The sequence below is a fragment of the Epinephelus fuscoguttatus genome, linkage group LG4, assembly GCF_011397635.1.
Source record: "Epinephelus fuscoguttatus linkage group LG4, E.fuscoguttatus.final_Chr_v1".
NCBI classification, from domain to species: domain Eukaryota; kingdom Metazoa; phylum Chordata; class Actinopteri; order Perciformes; family Serranidae; genus Epinephelus; species Epinephelus fuscoguttatus.
In genome coordinates this window covers 44994745-45012875 of record NC_064755.1, presented here as the reverse complement: position 1 = coordinate 45012875, position 18131 = coordinate 44994745, and the positions used below count along the sequence as shown (strand labels likewise).

The following is an 18131-nucleotide window of genomic DNA, read 5'->3' as shown; positions in this document are numbered from 1 at the left end:
AGAAAAAACAAGTCCGGTCTCACTCCGAAGTCACTGAAATCTGGCGCTTGGGCAGTGACTTACAGCGTCAGAGACTAACGAAAAAGGCACTCTTTAATGTCGCCATTATGCGTGGCCAGGAGCTGTTATTAAACTATAATGGCGCCCGGTGGTGTCAAAGGGAAACATGGTGGGACAAGGATGAAAGTTAAGGCAGCAAATGTCCAAGTGGGGCAGGAGGGAGGGGTGGTGAATGGGTCCAACAAATACCGACTTTCATCCGAGAGAGTCATTAGTTAGACGACAGCAGAAAGTTAAACGTGGGCATTGATTTTCTGTGAGCTTGAAACACTAACAGCTCTCCAGTTCATATATTAATAATATTTGCTAGTTGCGCTGGTGCTCCATGGTTGCAAAATGCGACTTAATAGACTTGGTCTGGAGCCCTGCAGATACAAAAACAATCACCTCACCTGCTCACACTATTGCTCAGGAGAGAGCAGTCTGCATGTGTGTGTGAGGCATCGTGTTTGTGAGTATCTTACCTTCTCTATGTGTCAGTGAGAGCAAGAAAACTGAAATGCCGAAGTGAGTCTCATGCCAGTAGCTCAAAACATAATGTGACAATTCATACTTGATGTTGGTGAGACAGGCAGGTTCCCAACTTTTATCTGCAATGTTTTAAAATATTTTTGTATTGTCATGAACAGATTTTTAGTCTTGTTTCCTGTTAAAGGTTATTTTTGGGGAGTGAAAGGACAGAGTGTAGTACAGACTGTGAAGCCCTTTGAAGCCAAAGTATAACTATATAAGTATAACTGACTTGACCTAAAATGCATCCTGTGTTGAAATATTTAAACAGCTCATATTTGGACCTTTTGGTGGTGCTGAAGATGAAACGTCAGAGGATCATCAGAGTCATTAAGATTCATCCTCTGTGGACAATGAACGTTTGATCCAGATTTCACGGCTCTCAAACCTCCTCAAGATTAAATGTGACTTTGGCCGAGCTGAAGCTGACTCAGCTGAGTAACTCTGACAGCGTGACTCTGTTGGTGTTATTACTGTATTATGATGACCGACAGCCGAGGAAGTGAGCGGCCTCAGCATCTGCACATTCACAGTCCTCTCAGTTTCCTGTCAGCGTCTGTTTCTCCTCCGTTTTCTAAACACAAACCTGAGAGTGTGAGAACAGAGAAAATTATGTTGTCACTGAAAGTGAAATCAGAAAACAGTATGACTCTCCAAAGACACAGTTTGTTTCCTTCAACTGTTTTTACACAACCACATTTAAAGAGCTCACCGTCTCAAACACTGTATTCTATATCCACTTTAAAAAATAAACTCATCATTCATTCATCATTCAATATGTCTTAAACATACAGAAACCTAACACCTGTAATTTCACAGCCCACAGACATCAGTGAGCTCCTGTACTTTAGCTAATAACCATAATCAGCTTTAGTTCAGTGTCAGCAGTCACTCAGGATGTTCAGCTCTTCTGCTCCAAAGCTGGAAAAGACTCAACACCAGTTTCATGTTTTTCTCTCAAACTGACGAGTCTGTCGGAGAACATTTTCACTTTCTTAGAAATCAAAGCAGTGATCTGCAAGTTACAAGACAAAGAGTTCAAATTATGTCTTTGCGTATTGTAGCCCATCAAAGGACGAGTGTGGCTTTGTTGTAGAATCTTCTTTTTGTCATCAAATGTTGACAGAAATCCTCATATCTGTTGGTCTCAGCTTCAAGTCCATTTGTTCGTAATAAAGATGCAAATCCATAGATATTTACAGTGCATTCCAATACCCATAATACCATATTAGTTAGTTTGCCAGAAATTTTTTTAGTCGTGATTTAGTCCCAATACATAGTTTTTTAAATGCAGTATAGGAAGTCTGTCTCCATGCAGTCCAAGTGGTAACCTCCGAGGCTGAAAAATGAAGCCAGGGCAGAAGTGCCACAAACTGCAGTTCATCAAATGTCCACTTGAGGCTCCAAAACAGAATAAATCCCCGTAGACCCCAGTGTTTAAATGACCAGCTTTACAGCAGAAATAAACAAGCTAGCTAATTTTAACATTCATGTCAGCTGCATAGAGGATTAATTGTGTATATAACTCACCCCTTCACATTTAATTAATGCTTAAAGTAATGCATATTTAAGGGCGGGGCCTTTTGAGTGACAGGCTGTTAAGGCTTCTCTACAGTCTACGATTTAGATCCACCCCTCACTCCTCCACAGGTCCAACCTATGGTCGCTTTTGAAGCTTCAAAACGAGAGTCCACAAACCAGCAGGTGACTTCACATTAATTACCTCCATTATCTATACAGTCTACAACTGTTAGTTTGCAGTGTGCAGGCCAGCATGCTTGCAGGCTGTTCTGACCCACAATCCTCTGCACAGTGGAAGATAAGTCACATCGACTGGAAGGACAGCTTACTGACGGCAAACAGAAGCCACAGTGACTATAATCAATCAATCAATCAATCAATCAATCAATCAATCAATCAATCTACAATATACAGATATAACTTAAAAGTAAAAGCAGAGATTTGTGGGCTGACTCTGTCTCTGGTGAGCTCAGTGAATGGTGTTTTTTTGTGTCTTTAAGTTAAGATTAAGAGATAACATCAAGATCTGGTGCCTTCCAAATCGCACATTTGTTTTTTGTACTTCAAACTGCACGCCACAGAAAGTCCTTTGTTCCAACTGTATACATACCCCATGCAACAATATGTGCTTTGTAAGGGCAGCTGCAGTGCATACTGAAAGTATGTGATTCAGAACGCAGGCATAGTGTCTTTCTTCTTTTTGTTTTTATGTCTCAGTAATTTCCTGAAACAGCCAGGCACTGTAGCTTTTAACGAATGCTACCCAAACATGAGGAAACAATGCATTTGTTGGGGACTATATGCAGCGGCGGATTAATCTACATTTGGTGCTCTACAGTGTTTTGTAACAAAATCTGCCTCTATACTGAATTTAACCAAGTTAAATAAAGGGACCAATTATGTTTATCTTTGTTTCTGTCATATATCTATGAAAGGTTACACTGTCTGATGTTCATATAAAATGTGGCTTGATTTTCAATTCACGGGGTAAACGTATGGAAAAATAACCATGTGAGCAAAAACCTCAGACGTCACTGTTCTGAACATTCTGTTTCTAAAGTCTTTTCTACTTCTGAGACAAAATGAAACAGATTTTTTCATGTGGTCATTTGCTCCAGGCGCGCTACCTGCTCTACGCTCTGAGTGTTTACATTTCATACACTGCTACATGTAGCTACATGCTAACGTCAGGGAAACATGTTATCTTGGTTGCCAATGTTAATTTTCTCCTCGGTTTCGGAGCATATTCCTGCTGGAACATGTCCAGTTCTGTTTATAAACTTTTATTGGTGATTTTTAACAGAACAAAGTGGCTCTATTCTCTGTTCCAGTCCTTCACCGGCTGCAATAATGATGCAAAGATGCAGAGGTACTGAAGACCGCTTAAAGGGAAATTTTGGTTTATTTCAACCTGTCTCCTATCGTCCTAAATTTGTTTCAAGTGACTAGTGACATAAAAATAATAGTTAGCATGTTAGCCGTTAGCCTAGATACAGCCGGGGCGCATAGTAGCGTCAGACCTGTTAAAACGCGCTTCCAAAGAACAAGCAGCAACAGCTGGAAGGCAGAACCGGACAGTCGCCTGAAAAGTTCATTCATTTATTTTATGAAAGATTTATAGAATAATGGCTGACTTTTTGCCAGACTTTGTGGAGGAGGAATTTGATTTTGCAGAGTTTGATGGCCGCCCTTATTTATTTGAGCCAGAATACACTGACGAAGAGCTTCGTGAAATTGAAGAACGGCGCAACAGGTAGAGGACGAGAGAGGAGGAATGGCTGCTGCAAGGCTGCGTAGCTCTGGAGATTGGTGGTGTACCTGTGAATGCTGTGCCCCAGTGCCCACAGAAGAGGAATGCCTCTGTTGCAAGGAATGGGACCGGTTGCAGCCTTATTTTCAAGGTCTGGATGTGACCGAGGACGAGACACCTCCACCTGGAGTAGTATCCAGCTGGGCTTTATCTAGAGCTACAGAGATATAGCAGAGCAGAGCTAAATGGTAAACAAACATGGCAGCACACCGGTAAGGTAAGACAACATGTTTACATATCGTTTTCTATATGTTCTCTGACATTTATCCTAACGATATGAGGCGGTCTTTGTGGAAAAAAAGCTTGTTTAGTGGACTAACTTTGCACTTGAAGGTTGCCCGTTCACTTACGTTTTAACAGGTCTGACGCTACTATGCGCCCCGGCTGTATCTAGGCTAACAGCTAACATGCTAACTATTATTTCTATGTCACTAGTCACGTGAAACAAATTTAGGACGATAGGAGAAATAAATAAACCGAAATTTCCCTTTAAAGAGAAAGGGTCAGAGGGTGGATCCAGGTGCTCCAGCACAGACAGTATGAGGAGAGTAAAGTCTCTGATGGACTTCAAAGCATGTAAACATGTTTTAGTAGAAACCTTAAATACAAGTATGAACCTGAAAATGAGCAGAGAGGGTCCTCTTTAAAACTCAGACTGTTGAATGACTGAACAGTAGTTCAGACTGACCTGTGGTTAGCTTCAGACTGCCGCTCTGATTGGCTGTTTATCAGCTCTTCATCACCTCTCTGCTGCCTCTCCATCAGCTTCATCTGCTGCTGCTGATTACAGGCCGGGAGGGGACGCAGATAAACATTTACCACCTCTGTACACAAACAATTAACGAGGTCTAAACACCGACGATTGATGATCTGGATGGATAGCGTGTCTCACCTCTAAAACCAGCTCAGATGGAAAAATAAAAACATTCAAATGAGCTCCACTTCCTGGTCTCTGTAAGCAGAGACTGATGACGCTGGAAAACACATAATTTCCTCCTGGATTTTAAAATTAAAGTACAGATGAGTCAATCTGAGGAGAAAGAAAGGATCCATCAAGCTTTACAGTCACATGTGAGCTCATATGGTTTCAGGTTATGGAGATAAACATTTTAATTTGGGTCAGTGGCTACTGCTCAAATGCAACTGAAACCACATTCTCCCTCAGCAGATGGAGTTTTGCCTAATTGCCTTTACTTAATCTTTAAATGACTTTGTTTTTAGTCTTTTTTAAACCACTCATCAGTCCCCCAAGCTTTATGGAAGTGACATTAAATCACACTCATGCCCTTTTAGACAGCGGTGGAAGAGACAGACGATTATGAGCCTTCAAATAATAAAGGAAACCACAGGAGACTGTACAGGAAGTCATCTGGAGCTGCTATTTATCCTGTCTGGAGTCCAACAATCAAATATTTGTTAAAAACAGGGACAAGTTCTCAGAAGCACGAACATGCTCTCAGTAAAAAGCATAAAAATCAGCTCGTGCAATTCTGATATTTCTTGCTTACGTGAAATGAAAATTTGGGTGTGAGAGAGACTAGTCAGTATCAGTACGGTCTGTTGGTCACAGGTTTTCTGTTGCGTCTTGTATCCTTTGGATGTAAAAACAATTGATACAAGTTGAATTAAAAAAACAAATATTCTGGATGAAAATGTGATTTTGAAAGAAGCATTCCCAGGATCAGCTGCAGTGTGTTTGCAGGAGTTTGTAGTTGTTTACCAAATTCACAGGTTTCTGTAGCTCACTGCAAGAAAACTGTGGTAAAAGTTAAAGAGAAATTGCACTAAAACACGAATATTGACCTCATGGTGGCGCTACAGGAGAGGTCAGATAATCACCAAAGTTGGCAGGATTAATCATCTGGGACCTTTTGTGTTCAGAATTTCATGGCTATCCATGTCTTAGTTGTTGAGATATTTCTGGACCAAAGCGGTGGACCAACAGACCGTTTCAAGACCTCTGGCTTGGCTTGACTGTCTGACCCAAACCCGTCAGCCCAGCACAGCTGATGACACACTTGTGAACCAGCAGAACATTTCTCTGTCCGTCTTGCTGGTGCTACTGTGGTTAACAACTTAATTTTACTGTTGCCTGAGGGTTTTTTTTTTTAAATTTCTCTTGTCACTGTACAAACACACTCCAGATGCTCATCTCCTCCGGCGTGCTTGCGACATCTCAGAGGACCTTCCTGTTTCTGGTTACACCAGCCAAGTCATCCAGCACGGGCTTGTGTTTTATCTTCAGACCAAGCGCTTTTCGTTCTCTTATCTCACTGCTTTTTTGAGATACAGGTCAGACTGATGCAGGATCTGATGTGTCTGTCAGTAGAAGTGGAGTCCATTTAAACCTGTTGCTGAGTCATTTTTAAATGTTGATGCTGAATAAAGATGATGAAGCCCGTCTGCAACTCTCTCGGTGGAGCTTGACTCCGTAGATGGTACATCTCGGGTGCGACGCGGCACAACTTGGCACATTAGCGGGTTTTCACATTTGGGACACGAGCCTGGATCCAAGTCCACTAGACCCCAAGTCCAGTTTGATTATTGTGAACACGGTGTACCTTACCTGTGCACAATATGCTGATCCATGCCTAGGTCTTGAAAAGGTGGTGTCAAGGATGATTGGTGTGTACTCCAGTATAAGGTATGGGTATAGTAGGCCCCCAGGAGCGCAGCTCAGCATTACGGCCCAAAAACCATTTTCCCCACAAACCACGATTATGAAGGGCACATCTGTGGATCTGTTGACAGGACACATTGAAATGCAAACTAGGTAAAGCCCAACTCTTTCTATCAGGTTTTACATTTGTAAAACTTTACTGTAGCCCAGAAAAATGATTTTAAAATCTATAACATCATCACAATGTAAAGTCTATGAGCCGAGCAGGAACTCACGGGCAAGGGCAGCAGGGATACACCACTGCACATATTCAGTGGGCCACACACCATGGAAATGAACCCAGAAGCTAGAAAACATTTTTTTTTTTTAGGCGCCACCATGGTGTCTAGTATCTAGTTATTATCATACATCTATGGGGTGTATTAGGTGTGGACAAAAACTGTACCAAAACATGCAAGTGAGCTGCTGTTTAACACGACTACAGGGAAATTGACTTTATTTTTCCTTCAACAACTTACAAACACCGCTCTCTCGGCAGAAAGTCAGTAGCTATGTTTCCATCCAAAAGTGATTTGAATCATTGGGAAATGTGCATTAAAAGAAATACGAATTCTGTGTGTTTCCATTAAATGTACGGACTTTGGTGAAAACTATGAACTCGCTTTTCCGCAGAACCGGAAACAAAACAAGTCTTGCGTGCTTCTTCTTCTACGTTTTCTGGCGGTTGGCAACCAGCTTGTAAATGCATTACCGCCTTCCCGACCCAGAGTGTGGATATCACCATGGAGAGAGGTTTCTGTTTCCATCCCCCGTTTTGCGAATCAACATTTTTTCGAATCAACCAAAACCCGGTTAAAGCGAGCGTATTTTAGTTTGTGCAAATCAGGGGATTTTAATTTGAATTTTGGCGTTTCCATCATAATTTTCTGATGCGATACTTCTAGATGTGCATCTAAACAGGCTGATGGAAATATGGCTAGTGTTTATTGGACCCATCCACCACCACTCCTGCCCACCTGATTCGGACTTTGACTGCCTTAACTTTCGTCCTTGTCCCACAGCGTTTCCTTTCGTCGTTGGTTTCTGACGCCACAAGTCACTGCCCAAGCGCTGGATTTCAACAACTTCGGAGTGAGACCAGGCCCCTTTATCAGACACAGTTAAGCCTGCCACGGGCAACCCCAGATCTGACTTCGCAGCCACCTTCAACCTGCAGTCAGAGCTCCAGCGTGAAGCAGATAGCTCCACGTCTGACAGCAGTTGCTCCTCTTCTGGCCTGGAGATGGGCTTTGCCTTGTTGATGTAAGTGTACTCGGGTGTGGAACAACTTTACCAATGTGAAAGCTGAGCAGTGGGGGAGTAGAGAGGGCGGACAATCATATTCAGGCACAATACAAATCAATCATACCTCATATGACGATGCCCTTACACTGGCAATGGAAACGCAAATCAAGTTGGCATTGTTCGACTCTGTGCAGCTCAAAGTGCCATTGGAAAAGCCCTAAAACCGACTGACATCTATAGAGCCAGCATGGCTAAAGATCCTATTATTTTCAGTGAAACTCTGTAAAATAGGAAAAAAAGAGGAGAAATGATGAAGTGAGAAAAATGATGCTGGTCTGAGGAAACTGGCCTGCTGGTGATGTGAAGAGAAAAAATCAAGGGGTCAGTCAAGATATCATTAAGCTCAAAATGTGGGATAAAAAGTCAAAATTATCTGAGTTTTACACTGGCTTATAAAACTTATTTGACTCTCAACAAAAGACTAAATCACTCTGAGACATTTATACATGCTGTAGGAAGAGAATCACTTCAGATTGAGTAGGAGTCCTCCTCCAATAAAAACACCAACATGGCTGCTGTCCAAGCAGTCCGGCGTCAGGCTGTTGATTTTGAATCCAGCCGACCCCTCAGATCTTGATCCTACATCAACACAACAACTCTGTGAAGCTCTTCGAAGACCATAAAATGCAGAGTAAGGTCGGTGGGCGAAGATGGCATCAGAAACAATAATATGGCTGCAGGGGAAAACTGGCAACACTGCAATAAAACACAGCCTGAGAAATTCACTGACATGTTTGAAGGAAACCACAAGACTGTACGAGAAGTCCCTCCGGCAGATCATTGTTTAACATAACTGCAGACAGCAGGCTGAGCTTCAGTTCTTGAAGGTCAAAGGTCAGAGACAGAAATTATGTCCACTTCCGTCTGCGCAATGGTCCGATAAAAAGATCAGAGGGATATGATGATGTTGTTTTAAACAGGAAATGATGACGCTGCTTCATGATAAACATCGGTACATATTTTCCCAGATGAGATATGACTTCTTTAAGTGGAGGAAGAAAACTGATCTACTGTGACTGAACAACATGACAGGAAAAACATCAAGGTCTTAACTGTCCACAAGCAACTGATCAGCTGTGCACATGCTTGAATATCAACAGCAAAATGCCTCTCACTACCAAAAACCTGTCAGTATCATCAAGATGTGTAAGACTGCCCTCCAGAACAACAAATTAGTGTTTTCTGATGTGACAGAATCGATGGATTGAAATCATTATTTTCGCTGCTTCCCAAACCTGCTACAAAGATAAAACCTTTTTTGATCGGTCACAGAACTCACAGAAGCCCATCCTGCATGTTTCTCTTTGCATTTCATCAGGGTGTAACGCTCCATCGATCTGGACTGATATGTCGATTCAATGATCAATGCAAAGTGAAAACATTTATCCGTATCGTCATCTTTAGGCTTTTATGTTGAAAGTCTGCGTCACTGTCAAACAGCCACAGGCAGAGAGAAAGACCGTGATGATAAGGTTATTTACTCTGTAATAAATCACCAGTTTGGAAATATTTTTGATTTCGGAGAAGATACATGTCAACAGACGAAGAACACATGTCGTATGTAAACGATGCCGGTTTGAGATAAACACAACGTAACGTTACCTGCCTGGACGGCCATCTCACTCTGCTCTCTTCGCACAACAGCAACATTAGCTGCTCTGTTTTAACAACGTTGGGCTGAAAAAAAGTGTTGAAGGCTAAACGTGCTGTTCTGTCGGGAGATGCAGCGACTTAAACCAGCGGTGAGTAAGAAGTTATGAATGGTAAGTCCGCTAGCCACGAGGCTAATTTATGCAATGTGAACATGCTCAAGCTAACAGTGGTGACTAGCAACAAACAACCTTCATGTCTCTGAACTTTAATAGTTACCACTGAGCTGAACTTCATACTGTTGTTAAATGATCTTGTTGTTTTATGGCTGCTTGAAGAAGTCTGCCTTCAGGGTAGTTTAATGTAAGGATCATTTAACCTTCAGAAAGCCCTGGAGGTCAACTCATCCCATGTGCTATTTTGTGTGTGTTAGTGGAGTTCATTTAAAGTAAACTTTTCTGCGCTTGAGCAGTTACAGATATTTACATTATTTATGTGTTATTTTTTGTCTTTTATGGCCAATAGCAAAAAAGAAAGGGGAGGCATCTTCTCCTGTGACTGACTGTGTTAAAGGAGCAGATAATATCGTCTCGTATGGATGGCAAGCCCCTGAATTGCATCATATGAAAATCAAATCATGGCAGACTTTGTGATATTGGTAAATATCGTATTTTTGTCCAAAGAATTGACACATCATCGTATCGTGATGTAACTTGTGATTATTTACACCTCTAATTTCACCTCCATCTGGGGACTAAAGACTGAGTAAACTGGACAAATGGATGATTTAAAAGCAATGATTTAGACCCCAGTGACACTCAGTGAGGTTGGGAACCGAAATCTATGTGTAAGGGTACCAACTGAATTACACCGGCACCACAGAATACCAGAGTTGTAGCGGTAGTTGAGGAGGTGAGTGTACGATCAAGTAAATGAGCAGGTTACAAAGGAGGAAGTGGATATTCTCTTCTGTATATTTAAAGGAGCAATAAGCGAAATTCATCATTTCTAGATTGAAGGAATTAAAAAAACGCTATGTGAAGAACTAGAGGTGTAATTTCATCTGGAGTATAGCATGACCTCACACACCCTCTCTGTGTGTTGATCTCCAGCCCATTGTTTACAAGCCGGACCGGCTGTGCGTTCATGTATGTTCATGTGAACCCTCCCCCCCCTCGGAGCCCTTGGCCCTCCCTCCCTATAAAAGGCTACAGCCAGTGAGCAATGGCAGCACGTATTTTCGAAGTGAAATAGCGGAGTCAAATGTCTGTTTTAATTAGTGTTACAGAAACGTTAGGTACATGTCGCTATGTCGATTCAATTAAATTTAATGTTACAATCGTAGCATGGGTTAATGTCCAGAGCTTGAGTTATTAGCGGCTCGGTCCAAGCAATGGGTCAAGCGTTATGGTTGTGTTAGGTGTGTAGCTCGGCAGCCCAGCTAACATTTGCAATTAGCATTGTAAAATGTAGCCTGGCGGCTGTGTTTAGCTATTTCCCTGCCTACTTCAATGATGATGGTACCTGTAATAAATGCAGTATATTTGCTGAGATGGAGGCGAGGCTCAGTGACTAGAAGAGTTGGTAGAAGCTCCATAGCTGCAAGCTACTCCAGTAGCCATAGAAGCTCTAGTGCTAACTCCAGAAGCTAACGCTAATGTCCCTACTCTTCTCCGTGAGCCGGAGCTGAGAAGAGTAGGGACGTTAGCGTGGCAGCCGACTAGTGCTAACGCAAACAGGAAAGCAGGGAAATAGCTAAACACAGCAGAGACTGAGAGTGAGTGAAAGACATCACTAACTGCTAAGTTAAGTTTATTTCCTTTATTAATCCCCTGAGGAGAAATTCAATGTTTTCACTCTTGCTTGTCAATTACACACATGTCCACACAAACAGGACCTATACATGCACAAAGTGGAGAGATGTCAGAGTGAGGGGGCTGCCCTTGGTCAGGTGCCCCAAGCAGTTGGGGGGTTCGGTGCCTTGCTCAAGGGCACCTCGGCAGTGCCCAGGAGGTGAACTGGCACCTCTCCAGCCACAGTCCACGCTCCATATTTTGGTCCGGACGGGGACTCGAACAGGCGACCCTCCGGTTCCCAACCCAAGTCCCTATGGACTGAGCTACTGCCAAACTAAGTTGGCTGTTGAGGTTTTATTTCCTCTCCCTGTGGCGAGTGAATCTGCCTGTAGTGAAACCGGGGCTGACCGGTGCTTCCTCCTCAGGCTCCACTTCACTCAGCTGCCAGCACAGCCAGGAGAGCAGAGGTAGAGGGAGGAGTGACTCATGACACACTTTGTTTTGGTCTACAGGCAGTGCACAACAGCAAACCTAGCGGTGAAATGATTTTGCTTTTTGCACCTTTAAATGGATTTTTGGCTCGTAGGTGGGTATACTGTAAACGGCCAGAGAAAGAGGAGGATATATCCTGGATACCTGCACATACCCTCCACTACACCACTGCCAAGTACCGATTTACGTTCAATCCATTGCTGCCAAATTTCGGTACCTGGGAGCACATCTGGGTGAGAACGCCAGGTTTAGATAAGAGGTCTTACTGCAAAGCCTGGACGCCAGCCATGGAGCTCCCAGAGCCACTGGGTTATACTTCAGACAGGAGGCGCAAGTTCCCTGAAAGCGGGAGGCCGGCAGCAGAGCTCCGTGGCTGCTCCGTCAGCTTCCCAGCAAGCTAGAACTACCGCTGCAGCACTGCTATTTTCTTTCCTACATTATTTAAGTAATAGCCCAGTATCATACACGGGCACACACACTTAAAGTCCCAAAAAAAGGTACCGTTGGGTACAGGTACCAATTACAGATGGCAGTACTGGTATTGGTTTAAATGTGAACAGCACTCAACCCTGACAGTGCATTACCACCTCCCTCTGGACTGCAGTAGTCGACCCAGCTTTGCATGTAGCACCAAAAAAAGACTTCTGTAAAAATTACTAAGGTGAACCACAAAGGAAAAAACACTTGACTGTGATGGATTATTTATCTGCAGAAAATGTTTGGTCTCTGCAAGAAGATTTTCCTAGAAATGAAGAGAAACTTAAGAAAGAACTCTAAATACTTAAGGAATGATTTCAGAAAGGATCGTGGACGAGTTCACAAATGCAAAACTACATACAGTATATGGACCTATGAAACCAGAGGAGATGAAGGTAAAAGGGACCCAACAGTTGAAACAGTCAGTATGATGATGGGATGATGACCTCCATCTGAAACAACCACAGAAACCAGTTTTCAGTTTCCATCCTTTTAGGAATAAATTGAATTTCTGTCGACCGCCATCCTGCAGGAGCCGGCGCCGCGCACGTTTCACAGATGAAAATCTGCTCATTTTCTCCTGAAATCCTCCACATTATACAGCCTGTATCGAACATACACCGACCCTGAACCATCACTTCCTCCGTGGGCAACTCGATGCCTCATTACAGCCGAGGCCATTAAAGCGAGCGGGAGGATCCGCGCAGTCTGAGCCCAGACATTTTCATAACACAGACCATATGTTGGTGAGGAGGCGCTGGTGGGGACCTGAGGTTTCCGTGCAGGGGTGAGTGGGTGAGTGAGTGAGTGAGTGAGTGGGGGGAGTGAAGGGGTGAGGGGGGGCCTTTCATCCATGGAGGTGGTGGAAACGAATCTGCAGTCAGGATCACAACGCCAGGCCAGAGGAATCCAAATACACCTCCCCACCACCACCCACTGTGGGAATGTGGTTTCCTATACACACATACACACACACACACACACACACACACACACACACACACACACACACACACACGAGCAGAGGTATTATGAAATCAGTCTGTAGGTGTGTTTTCCTGTGAGTCTGCATTTATTTGAACATGTATGAGGACAAACTGTGTGTAAAGTACAGTGTGTACAATAATGTGTACGTGTATTTTGTTAATATGAGTTGTCATTATTAAAAATGAGGCCACCCTGTTGGAGGTTATTTTGGGGTGTTTTTCCTAATAGAGGCTTTATGGATAGACAATAGAAACTAGACATTTTATATACTAAAGCCTGCAACGTCGAGTCACATAAACAAACAAAAAAAGACAGCAGTTCCAAATCCTGCTTAAAAGTTAATGTGCGTCAAGGCATGGGATTAAACACATAAAGAAATAGATGTGGGTGTTTTAAGCACATAGAAACATTGCTGCCTCATCAGCCGCTGGATCGTACGACATCATGCTGCCATATTCGACAGACCTGCTTGTAAACAAATGCAAGTAAACAAGGGAGTTGGTTTTTTCCTGGATAAAAAGCTCTCGAACATTGACTGCAATGAGTTGTTTTCGTAGACCCTCTTACTGTTAGTAGACTGTATGATGTTTTTTGGTGGGCGGGGCTTAGCTGGAGGCAAAATAATTCTCCACAGACATTAGCTAGCAAGTTCTGTTGGCTTGTTTTAGACAATGGAGGAAGATGATGCGAGTGGCGCGACGTAAGTTCGGAGTGCTGTCTGAATGTACTGTTATCCAGAGCACCGCACTGTTGAAGCAGCAGAGCGCCGAGCGGAGTGAATGTGTGATTAACTTAACCGTTGGTTCATTCATGTAGAAATATAACGCTGCGTTTCTTCCACCAACAGGGCTCTCATTTTAGTGTAGAGCGTCAGACTGAATTTACCAACGCACCATGTCAGGTCACTCACTCTCCGGGACATTTTCTCGTAGCTTAAGGTGCTTGCACATGATTGCCGATTTGCAGACGCTGCAGTGCTCGCCGTCAGCTTGACCCAACGCTGATCTCTCCTCCATCTTGCAGTCGGATCTTTAAATTTTTCCGCGCGCCATCTCTGCCCCTGCCCCCTGCCTGCGTTCTACTGTAATATCATTGGCTCTAAACAGAAAGGTCAGCGTCAAACGGGTCGAAGTTCAACAAAATTGAACTTTCGACGCGGAAGTCGAAAAGTACCTCAATGTCAGCGTTAACGCCAGCTTCTATAGAAAAACAATGGCACAGTGGGCACCAAGAGATTTTTAATGCTGGTACATTTCTCTGTGGATAGTTTCAATGCAGTGAAACATTTTGATGTAGTGTAACAGTACATTGCTAGTCCAACACTGTTTGAGAATTTAAGTGTTTAAGCGTTTGTTCAATTGCTATCACTGCCACTGATCTGTTATCTGAGTGATAAAGTCTTTCACCTCTACCAGTACTGGATTGAAAGGTGCAGTAATCACAGACCATGACATTCAGCAGCTCAGACTCCATGTGTGCTGCGTTGCTGTTGTTGTCTCGTTGCGTGACAGTCCTAACTTTTTATTTTCTTCCTCATCATTAGTCTCATTAAACGGCTGAGGGACGTTTATAGTTCCTGAACTCTTTTGGCTCTTTTGATGGAAAACAGCCTTCAGTTATTCCGAATTAAAAACCCTGTGGATTTTTCCAAACTAAACACGCAGCTCTGTTTGAAGTGACACACTTACTGAGGAGTGTATTTGAACTGTTGCTGCTGAGCATCACAACCAAACACAGATGACTTCATCAAACAATGTTCCTCAGATTTCTCGGCACCCTCAACAAACTGCTCCCTCTCATGTCCCTCCTACGCTGCAGAGCATGTAATTACCACCCACAGTCCGTCAAACTGATGGAGCGTCCCATTGGCTGCAGATTCAGCCTTCGCCGGGACTGAGAGTGAAACAAACACTCTGTGTGTGTGTGTGTGTGTGTGTGTGTGTGTATTACTCATATTTGGTGGGACATAAAACTATTTACACACTTAACACAGCTGACATTGTGGGGACTCACCTTCCTTTTGTGGACAAAATATGACTCAGGTAAGGTCAGGTTCAGGTTCAGGTTCAGGTTCAGGTTCAGGTTCAGGTAAGGGTGAGGGTAAGTCTCCAGGAAATGGAAGTAAGTCAAAGTAATGTCCTCTGACGTGACAGAAACACAACTCTGTGTGTGTGTGTGTGTGTGTGTGTGTGTGTGTGTGTGTGTGTGTGTGTGTGTGTGCCTACTTTTGTTTTAAACAGAATAAAATTGGAAGGTGAGCTCAGAGAGCAAATTAGAGAAAATTGCAGCTGATGAGTTCAGAGAGAAGATCTGAGGGAGACACTGATCACTGATTATCCAGGAGAGAGAGGAAAACATCTGAGGCAGGCTCACAGTAGCTGGTGATTTATAGGAAACACACACACACACACACACACACACACACACACACACACACACACTAGAACTGCTCTCATATCTTACGTCACGTCTCCAGAGCCACATGTGAAGATGGACACCAGTTTCGTCCCTGTGTGTCCACCATTCATGACACAAAACTTTAAAGTCGACACGGATGCTCCAGATTGTCAAAGTGACACAAAAACATGATGTTTACTTGACATTAAAACTCATCCCGTGTGAGCTCGACGTTATTGCTTACGTTAAATCAACTATTTTTGAGTTAATTTGACGAAACTCTGTAAAGCCGGTTTTGCCTAATTAGTCCAAGGCCAATAAACAACTTCGCCTCACACGCCAAAAGAATCAAAAATGTTTTTCATAAATATGACTCCAAGTTATGAATATTGTTTTAACAGGATAAAGTGGTGTTGCGTTGGTACGCTGGGTGCTGTAATCCTTGAGTGCTGTGAAACAAGTGTCATAACACATAATTAATATATTATCTGAAGCCTAATTGTTTAACAGGTAGTATTCATACTGGTTGAAATAAACGATCTGATTATATTTCCTGATCTTTGGGAGCAACAGTTCTGTGTGGAAGGAATTAAAGGCTTGTCCCAAATACAGGCCTGTTGACTTAAATAATGATTTAAATAATAGCCCAGGCTACTGACTGAAGTTTCACTGTATGCCACATAATGATAATAACACTTTTACTTTGGACACTTATGTTCTGCTGACAGAGTTGATTTCTTATCAAATAAGTATCATTGTGTATTTGTCACCATAAAATCAGGTGTTTATATCTACAAAGGGAGCAGGTCCGCGTCTGCAGAGACCGCCATGTTGCACCGTCATGTTTCTACAGTAGCCCAAAATGGACAAAACAAACACTGACTCTAGATACGGACATTCATGTTTTCACATCGCCCCTCCCCGAGGATAGCATTGGAAAAAACACTGATTTTTTTATGTTAAACTGCTTTATTCTGTGTTTTCACTGGTTTAAATCACCTGCGGTCACATTTATAAAACAATGCGAGGGATCCACTCTGAAAATGTTCATACGGACAAAAGGCTGGCGAAGATTCTCAGTCATCCAGGTCATGGTAATCTTAAGTGCTGTATCGTAGGCAACTGGTTTCTCGAAAATGTTTCACCTCTCATCCAAGAAGCTTCTTCAGTTCTAACAGACTGGTGCGGAGCCACAGGCTTTAAACCCTGTGTGGGTGTGAATCCTTACAGAGAATCATTGAGGTCACATGTGTGGCGTTAGCGTTAGATGGGTCCAAGTGTGCATGGGCGTTAGGCCGTCTGGGGAGGGATGGACAAAAGCCAAAAAATGACATGTACCAAATAACTGGGGCGGCAGAAGCTCAGTCCATAGGGACTTGGGTTGGGAACCGGAGGGTCGCCAGTTCAAGTTCCCATCCCAAAAAATGAATTTCCCCTCGGGGGGATTAATACAGTAAATAAATTAAAATTAATATTCGACAATTTCGGGCGGCACGGTGGTGTGGTGGTTAGCACTCTCGCCTCACAGCAAGAGGGTTGCCGGTTCGATCCCAGGCGTGGGAGCCCTTCTGTGCGGAGTTTGCATGTTCTCCCCGTGTCAGCGTGGGTTCTCTCCGGGCACTCCAGCTTCCTCCCACAGTCCAAAGACATGCAGATTGGGGACTAGGTTAATAGATAACTCTAAATTGTCCGTAGGTGTGAATGTGAGCGTGAATGGTTGTTTGTCTCTATGTGTCAGCCCTGCGATAGTCTGGCGACCTGTCCAGGGTGAACCCTGCCTCTCGCCCGATGTAGCTGGGATAGGCTCCAGCCCCCCCGCGACCCTCAAGAGGATGAAGCGGTTAGAAGATGAATGAATGAATGAATTCGACAATTTCTGCAATCAGTCTTCCACCTCACCATCTGTGCCAATTTACAGTCTCCAAAATGTTCATAATCATGGGTCAAAGTTTGTCCCATTGAGTCTGCTTTTATGCATCACAACATTTGTGCTGGAAGTGGCGTACGCCTCTTTCAGGTCTCAATTTGTGCGCACACAATGTTTAGAAATGATTCTTTCAGAGAGAAAAACATCTCTGCAGATAATTTGGCTCCCTGTAAAAACCTCCTGAATGACTGGATCTTAAGTTAAAGAAAAACACTGATTTGTAATGTGACACTGCTTTATTCACTGTTTGTACTGATTTAAATTAACTGGTCAGTTTGTTTTGGAGAGGACGAGACCTCTGTGGATAATTCGGCTCTTGGTAAAAGCTTTCAGCTGGTTGCAATCTGCAATTCTAAACCCTTGGTGCCACTAAATCTCCCTAAATCTTACAGACTGTCCCTTTAGGTAAAGAGTTCTTCCATTAGCTAAAATGTCCTTACAAATATAAGTTAGTTTTATTGTGTTTTTCTATTGTAACTACAGCTACATGTGCAGTCCTTTATCTTATGATAATAAAGCTGAGCCTTGGGGAAAAAAAATGCTGAGCATAACGGCCTCAGAAGAGCATCCGTCCATGTAACGTCACCTCGCACAGCGCTG

The 18131-nt window shown here is 43.2% G+C and overlaps 1 long non-coding RNA gene across 1 annotated transcript in view; it reads right to left on the bottom strand.

Annotated features, from left to right (window-relative positions):
• Nucleotides 1-1128: 1128 nt before the first annotated feature.
• Nucleotides 1129-18131, bottom strand: part of LOC125887431 (uncharacterized) — a 70632-nt gene continuing 53629 nt past the window's right edge. The window contains exon 3 of the long non-coding RNA XR_007449170.1: nucleotides 1129-1156. This is a non-coding gene — a long non-coding RNA (uncharacterized LOC125887431). The remainder of the gene's footprint in view (nucleotides 1157-18131) is intronic.